This window comes from Fukomys damarensis, unplaced genomic scaffold (assembly GCF_012274545.1).
Source record: "Fukomys damarensis isolate Sample0158 unplaced genomic scaffold, DMR_v1.0_HiC HiC_scaffold_5, whole genome shotgun sequence".
Lineage (NCBI taxonomy): Eukaryota > Metazoa > Chordata > Mammalia > Rodentia > Bathyergidae > Fukomys > Fukomys damarensis.
The window spans coordinates 34,332,509-34,341,625 of NW_022900917.1; positions in this window are offsets into that span (position 1 = coordinate 34,332,509).

Below are 9,117 nucleotides of genomic sequence, written 5' to 3' on the forward strand. Positions count from 1 at the left end.
ATATATAATATAGAATCATGGGCAGAGAAGAATATCTTGAATAGAGCAAAGAAGAATGTATTTGATGCCCAGGTGATCAACTAGTACATGACCTTTTGATAGTAAGTGGTGAATGTGCTTAAAGTACAAGAATAAATATTAGTGAAGCAGGAGGAAGTTGGTTTTCCCTGAAGCAGATCCCAAGAGGGAAATTTCCATGCAGAACTAATAAGATGGGTACTCTTAGCAATCACATCATTAAAGTAATGAGGAAGAGAGAATTGGGTAAGGACATAAAGTGAATTCTGATGCAGTTATATCTGATATCTCAAGAAATACCATAAATCCATTGAAGTATGGATGGCCTTTTAAAGTTTTCCGAAATTAATACAAGGAATCCATGTCTCAAACCTCATATTGCCAAGTCATTTGATGCAAACTAGTGCACTAGAACTGCAGGGAAGAGTGTACATAATTGGATAAGAATGGTTACTCAGTTACAAGATACTACACAGTGCTACTCAGAAGTATATACATTTAGATAGGTCTCATCAGTTTAGAGTCCCAACATAATTATTAATATTTCCTTTCCCTATAAACTTTTTGTCTTTCATTGATTTTTTTAGAAACCAATTTTACTTCAAAGCAAATATTTCAGCCTTAAGTCACCATAAATATTTCCATTATGTAAGAATTGTTCCCACTTTATGCCCTTCAAAATCTTATGCAATGAGTAAAAACCATGAACATGTTTGACTTTGCATGATTTCTGTTTCCTTCTACACATTGGATTATGGGAACAGTGGGCTATTGAGAAAGATCTTGAGTGGATGCTGGCAAAATGAAGTTTCTTTGACAGAAATTAAAGAGACTCATGAAAATAAGGAAGTCATGTATGGAACGTAAGATAGGTTTTGAAGTCAGAGAGACTGAATTTCAAAACACAATGCTCCTATTTTTAGAAAGCAAATTAAATAATATGAATAACCTGTTTCCCAACTCATTTGTAAATACACACCATATTTTAGAACAAGCATTATAAAAATAAAATAAAATAATTCACCAAAAAATGTTACCATAGGTCCTAGCATATGAACTAGTAACTTAGGATTTTTTTTATTAATGAGGGGATATTTTTATTTATAGCTCACCCTAATCTTTGAATAAGATAGGTGGTTACTATATGTTTTCATTGTGTTAATGAATCTTCTCCACAATTTTTCATAAAGAAAGTAAAACAGTATGTCAGTTAGCATCAAATGTCAAATCAACTGGCTTTGGGCCAGTTGGGGAGTTTTGGGCCATGGGGGAGTTGTAAGGCACACTTTCAGGTGTGTTTAGGTGAATTGTAGAGTGGTGTTCTTGGCAGTCTATGTCTGAATCCTCACCCATAACTCTAACAGTCTTCTTCTCCTCCAATACCCAGAAAATGAACTAAGCATAGTTGCTTTTCTGTGCCCATAATCACAGTGTTTCTAACTTGTAGGCTGCCAACCATGCACTGAGTTCTCTCAAACTAAAAACCAAATGAAGCCTCTTCTTTTTTACAATATGTATGAACGCCAGGAATTATATCTCAGCTATGGGAAAGGTAATACAAAGAGTGATTAGCTGATTTCTAAAATAAATTTAATTTAAAAAATGATAATAGCAAGGAAAACACTGGGTGTGCCTCTGCTATTTCTTTTCTAAATAACTACTTTAGAAATGTCACTAAATATAGGGCTAGAAATATAGAATTCTCCATATTGTTAATCATGAAATGATACTTGCATTACCCAACCTAAACCTGTTTAATAATGGTAGAAGAATGTACTAAACTAAAACAGAAATTGATTAAAGATCTAAATATTAAAACAGAAAAACTAAACTTGCTGGAAGATAAGTTAGGCAGAACTGTTGAAGACATTGGCATAGGAAAAGACTTTATGAACAAAACCTCAGTAGCAAGGGGAATAAGCACAAAGAATCAACAAGCAGAATCTCATCTTTTTAAAAAGCTTCTGCACTGCAAGAGAAACTGCCAACAGAGCTAAGAGACAACACATAACATGGGAAAAATAATTTTAACAGTGATACCTCAGACAAAGGACTACTATCTACAATATATAAAGAACTTAAAAAAAATCAGACCACTCCAAATAGAAAGATCCAATTAAAAACTGCCATCTGAAATGAACAGGCATTTCTCAGACAAAGAAGTAAAAACATCAAATAAATATATGAAAAAATGTTCAACATCACTGGTCATTCAAGACATGCAGATAAAAACAACACTGAGATTCCACCTCACCCCTGAAAGAATGGCTGCTATCAAGAAATCGACCAATAATAAATGCTGGTGAGGTTGTGGGAGAAAGAAAGCCTTCTTCATTGTTGGTGGCATTGCAGACTGATGCAACCACTGCAGAAATCACTATGGAGGTACCTCAAAGAGCTAAGATTAGAGGTTTCATTTGATCCAGCTATTTATTCCTCTGAGGGATATATTCCCCAAAGAATCATGCCACAGTGATATATGCAAACCCGTGTTTGTAGCAGCACAGTTTGCAATAGCTAAAACCTGGAAACAGCCCAATTGCCCATCAACTGGCAACTGGGAAAAGATTGTGTGTGTATGTGTGTGTGTGTCTGTGTGTGTCTGTGTTTTAATAAAATGGAGTAATACTCAACCATAAAGAAAGAGAAGCTAGAGGCATTTATAGCTAAATGGATGCATATTGAAGCCATACTCTTAAGTGAAAAAAATAGGATACACTCGTGTAAATCTCCAGTAGTTTCCCTGGTGTAAGAAACTAAAAGTGTAAGTAAAATTCAAAACATATATTTGATAGTGTGAAATAGGAAGAAAAGGTCTAAATGGGGTAGGGAAGTGGGAGGGGAGGGGAAAGGAGAAAAGGGAAGGGAAAAGTATGAGAAAAGGAAAAAATGGAAACAGTCCTTGTAAATAGGAAGGGGAGGAGTGTTTGAAGGGAGGGTCAAGAAATTAAGATACTAAATAAAAATTTCAAATATACATATGTATGACCTCAAAAAAGGATATGAAATAAATAAAAATTTATGCCACACAGACTGATAATCGAAATACTTTATTAGTTGGTTATGATCTTCAAACATTATATGTTCTTTCCCATTTTTCTTTCATATAATATTTTTGATATAATGTAATTATAAATAAAACAAAGTTACATATTATAGTTGAGAAACTCCTCAAAATTTTATGATTTATAAACTCCTTGGTTTTATTAATTTGATAAATATCATATGCTTGTTGATTGTACCACTTACATTTTCTAACAAAACTTCCCAAAGAATAAAAATATACTTACATTTGAAATCCAAAAGCAACTAAAAGAATTCAAATTTTTAAGATCAGATTTTTCTGTTTCTATTTTATTATATCCCATACTTATTTTTATTATATTTTTATAAGCATAATAATAGAATTTAACACCAATACATATGTAATATTCTTCCCAAACAAATGACTATGAATTAAGTCAAGCATGTAATTTAGAGAAATCATAAGGTTGCCAGAGAAACTATCGATATGCCAAATGTGAGAAATCCTACCACATTCATAACCATGTTTCTCATTTAATAGTGCACACATATGTGTAAAAACATACACGCCCACATACACAATGCATATTTTCTACAATACAATTTATACTTTGATATAATAAAACAGTGCAGTGATGTGTGGAATGTTTGTGATTTGGGTAACTTGAAAAAAAACAAATATCATCTTTGAAGGAGTTGGAGAATTTGTAATATGTACCAGATACTAAATGATATTAATGATTTATTATCCATATATTTGAGTATAGTTATGATAAAATTTACTTAAAAATTAATATTCCTTTTCAGTAGAAAATAGGTACAAAGATATACTGATAACCTAACAAAATTTGTCTTAACAAATTTCCAACCAGACAAGCTGTTTGGCTAATAGTATCTCTTAACCAGATGAACATTTGAAAAAGTTGTATATTCTTCTTATATTTACAAATATATTCATTATGAAATAGTTTAATGATACAGAAATATTTATAATAAATAATGAATGCCATCTTTTATTTTCCAGTAATCTCTATAGAGGAAACCACTGTCTTTATTTGTGCATGTTTTATATTTGTATGCCTTTAACACATTTATTTAAATGCCTATAATTCATTATATGAAGAACATCATAAATGGCATTGTAACTTCCACTGAGGAAGTGTTGAAGTAAATAAAAAAAGCAATGCAGCATATGTTCCCTTTTTATTTCCTAGGACTTCAAATATGATTCAAGTATTATTTCTAGCAGCTTCAAAAATAATGGTATGAATCTATGAACAAAAACTCTCTTTCAAACATTTTTTGACCTGTCATTATCATCCCTATGTAAGTTCGACATTTCTTTTTCTGTAATATTTTTAGAGTTTCAAGGTGTTAAAAAACATACATTTTTTTTCTTCTAAAAAGTTAAAAATTCTATTTTTTGGAGAGTTATACAATTGAAACCTGTACTTGATTATTAACAGCACTTTTTTGAGGTCTCAGATGTTTAAATATGGGTCTCTCAAAGCTCTATATAAATTCTAATATACAATTCTGTGGTTCTTTAAGCAATAAATACATAAGCAAATAACAACAGCAAAAAAAAAATCTATTTTATTTAGCCCTAATTCTTTTGTCATCTTCTTTCTTGTCCATTGCTGTCAATCAAATATAATTGTGAAATTGCCTCATAGATGGTTATCAATTGAGTCGTTTGAAATGCATTTTCTCTTTTAGCCCTGTCTAATAATTCAACTCTATGCCATTTCTTGGATATACAATTGATAACAACCCTTTATTTAAAAGACATCTGGTCATCAGTATAATTTGATTCTCATCTACAGGAGGCTCTGTGTGCGTTCATACATGTGTCTGTATGTGTGTGTGTGTATGTGTGTATTCAGATTAATACTGAAGACCTAAGAATATAAATGATCATCCCCAAGAATAGTAAAAGAAATTTAATGAGGAGATTATAATCAAAAAATGAAATAACAGGAAACTTTCTTAATGAGGACACTAGTACCAAACTACATTATTCATGGGCCATTCTCATCTGAGACAAATGCAAAATGAAACATACATTCCTTGGTGGAAGTCTTCATTTACATTTCAAATAAATACTATTACTCTAACCTTTGGCTGAGAAAATGAGCTTTTGCACTGAATAACTAAAGACTCCCCCGAAGGTAATGGTATATGGAATATATTTTTAAAGCACAAACTGAAGGTGGAAGTACCTTTCCCTGGTTTGAAGAGCCATGTTCCAAAGTAGGTACAGAGCAGCACACATTATCATACCACTAATAAATCTGATAAATTCAAGGTCTCTGTCCATGTAATAAAGCGTGGCTATAAATGGATTTGCACATTTCCTCTTTTAATTGTGTTCTAATAGCTCTCATTCTCTTTTTAAGAGTCAATTAGCTGAAATGATTAAAGCGAAGTGAAAGTGAGAACCCGATTATGAATCAAAGCATTACTCGCTAGACTTGTTAGCCTTGGCACCCACTCCTAGGCTTATTTGGTCATGTCATGAATAATACAAAGTTGAAACAAATTATCAAAAACCATTACTCTTTTTTTGGGCTTTTATTTATTTATTTTTTCTTTTTATTGAGTTTATTGGTGCAATCTAGGTATACAATACAAGTACATTCATCATTGGGATTCTGTACCTTTACATAATAGGTCTTGATTCTCATTTTTTCCCCTTGTCCCTGCCCTCCCTTCACCCCCTCCTCCCTTCCCCATTTACACTTTATTTCCCTTTTCTCAGTTTCTCATATTTTTTCCTCTCCCTTATTACCTTTCCCCCACCCTTCCCACTTTCCCTACACCTTTAGCCCTTTACTTCCTATTTCACATTATTAATTGTCTCATTAGGATCCTGTGTACTATTATAGTTTTTCACACCAAAGAAACATTTGGTATTTCAGTTAAAGAAATCCCTGTATGAACATTAAAAATAGGAAATCCTAAAATAAAACTAAAAAGGAAAGTAAAAGAGAAAAGGCAATGATGTAACATTAAAATAATCCTTAATTCTGGAGATGAAAATGGTCCTTGAACATATTTAAATTGCTTCTCGCTCTTATAGTCTTATCCTATTCTTTTTTTCATTATTTAGAGAATACTTTATTAGTTTCTCTAATCAAACCCACGTAGATATGACCTTACATATTTAGTACGATTTGTTACCTCTGTACACATGGAAAAAAATAAAAAATAAAAATAAAAATAAATTAACATTTCTAGACCAATATGGTTGTCCCTTTCTGTACAATGCCAACTCAACACAGTAAATTGGGATGACTTTTTCCAAAGTTGGCAGCACCTTTAAAGTTTCCCATAATTCACTTTATATATATATGTGTGTATATATATATATTTATTTATTTAAAAAGACTAATAATAGTATTTTATACATCTATAGCAGCAACAGCTTTTCCAGGTTCTGCAGTCATCTGAACAAAATTATAGACATTCAGCACATTCCATTAAAAAAAAAAAGAGAAAAGAATAATATCCAGACAACAGCAAAATTCTGTTGCTGTTGTGGTACCTGGCACCATTTTTTCTATTATCATCTTAATCATCATCTGGAAAAAGAACATTCTAGAGTTATGTCATTAAATGTAGCTCTGATAAAGCACGGTCCCTACTATGTATCAAAAACCATTACTCTTGATGAATGTGTGTTTGTGGCTGCACATGTATACATAGCATCAAGATTACCATACTCACCTGTAGGAACTCTGTACATTATGCTTTCCTTGGGATATGGAATATAAACATGATTTGATATAATAGGTTGAATAGATCTTGCAAGAATTCCTATAAACCACAGTTGAGAACCACTAATAGACGAGAAGTCCAAGCATTGATCATACTTAAAATAATCTTGCTGGGCTGGGGATTTAGCTCAGTGGTTCTGCCACCTGCCTTGCTAGCACAAGGACCTGAGTTCGATCCCCAGTACCAAATATAAATAATCATCATCCTCATCATCCTCATCCTCATCATCTTGCCAATTAAGAGAGATCATGAAGGAAGAGATTATATTTTCCATAGAGTACAAACAGATGTTTAAATTTTTGAGTGCAGAGTGGTTTAACTTCCTTTGTATGGAGCAAAAGTGAGGGAAAGACTCATTTTTTTTCCCAATGGTACATAGAATAAGGAATAGAGAAAATAAATTATAATGTTAAAGAAGGACAGGTAGTCTGTTAGTTTAAATTCCTTGGTATCTAATTTTATTGGGCCTAATGGTAACCATTATAAAATTATCACAAAAAATACATAACTTTGTAGAAAAAAAAAGGCCCTAAGTTATTTTCAGTAATCACCATCATCATCAGTATTAACATTAATTATTGAGAATAAAAAGAAAATGAAAAAAATATATTTCCTTTCTGGGGAATATAGGCAAATGGTTTTAATTCAAGAGGCAGTGGTTACATGAGACAGACTTCAGAGGGAATTTAAAAAACTTATCAAAGGCATCTTTGCTCTATATGCAATTTTTGACCTGTACAGGGTAGTTTCGATGAAGAAGTACATATCAAGCAGAAGATGTGTGGAGCACCCTTCATGGTTCTGCAAAGGTCTTCCATTCTCCAGAAAAGCATATATTGGGTTGATAAATATGTGTGATACCTCACACAACAGTTCGGCTGAATTTATGTTCTAAAAATCTCCATTTCATACTGCAGAGATTTGTGTCATAATGTTCTCCTGAGAGTCATACTTAGCAAATTTACATATCCATATATTTGTTTGCTGCAAGCAATTCTAAACCAGTGACCCTGCAAAAACATAAAAAAGTCCATATATCTGAACTATCTTAGTGAGTAACTTTAATCAGTATTCCTGGGGTTCAGTTGTCAGTATGTTGATAAAGATATTACCTAGGAACCTGCTTTTTTTCTTCCTGCAATAGTATTTCCCCAACAATGAGAACTTACAGGACCACCACAGATTCTCCTCAACTTACAATGAGATTATGCTGTGATAATGTCATCATAAATTGAAAATATGTTTCTGTAATTTTTGGTACAGGGGATTGAACTCAGGACCTTGTGCTTGTGAGGCAGGCAGTGGAACCACTGAGCTAAATCCCCCACCCTATAAATTGAAAATACACTGAATGCCAGGGATTTAGCTTAGTGGAATCTCACCTTCCTCACAAGTACAAGGCCCTGAATTCAATCCCTGATTAAAAAAAAAAAAAAAAAAAAAGAAAGAAAAGAAAGAAAGAAAATACAATGACTCAAAATTCATTTAGTACATCTAACTTACTATCATAGTTTAGCAACATAGTACTGAATAAAAAAAAAAAAAAAAAAAAAAGAAAGAAAAGAAAGAAAGAAAATACAATGACTCAAAATTCATTTAGTACATCTAACTTACTATCATAGTTTAGCAACATAGTACATTATAGAGTATGCTTTGTTTTTCCCTTTGTGATTGAGTGAATGACTGAAAGTTGTGGCTGGTTTTCTTGTACAGTGTCACCAGGCAGTATCCTAGTATATGTCACTAGGCCCAGAAAAGATGAACATTTACAACCTGAAGTGTACTTTCTGTCAAACGCATATATCTCTCTCAAAATTGAAAAATTATAACATTAAGAGTAGAATCATCTGTACTTTAATTCTTTACCTTCAGTAGGATAAAGTCCCACCTTTTGGTTTGAATCATGGATGAAGGATATATGGAATATTCTTTCCTCACTGTATCATTAAGCCTATTTCATAGTGTACCATATTATATAATGACATACTTTAAAATTCAAAAAGACTCTAATAAAGCAAGAATGCTGCAAGGTAAGGGCAAGACTTCCATAAGGTTAAATAGAAGATGCCCTTCTGAGTATGAATAGTGTGAAATGGTGAAAAGTATATTTCAATGACTCACAGAAACTCACAGGAACCGATGTAGATGTCTTTGACGTTTTTCCTTCTCTGACATCATTTTAGTGGTAAAACTAGATAAATCTATACATACATTTGAAATTGCATGGTGTAAACCAAATTTATTTATAGAAAAACACTGTTTCTTTCTGCCTCAAAATCCAAGCACACCTATTTC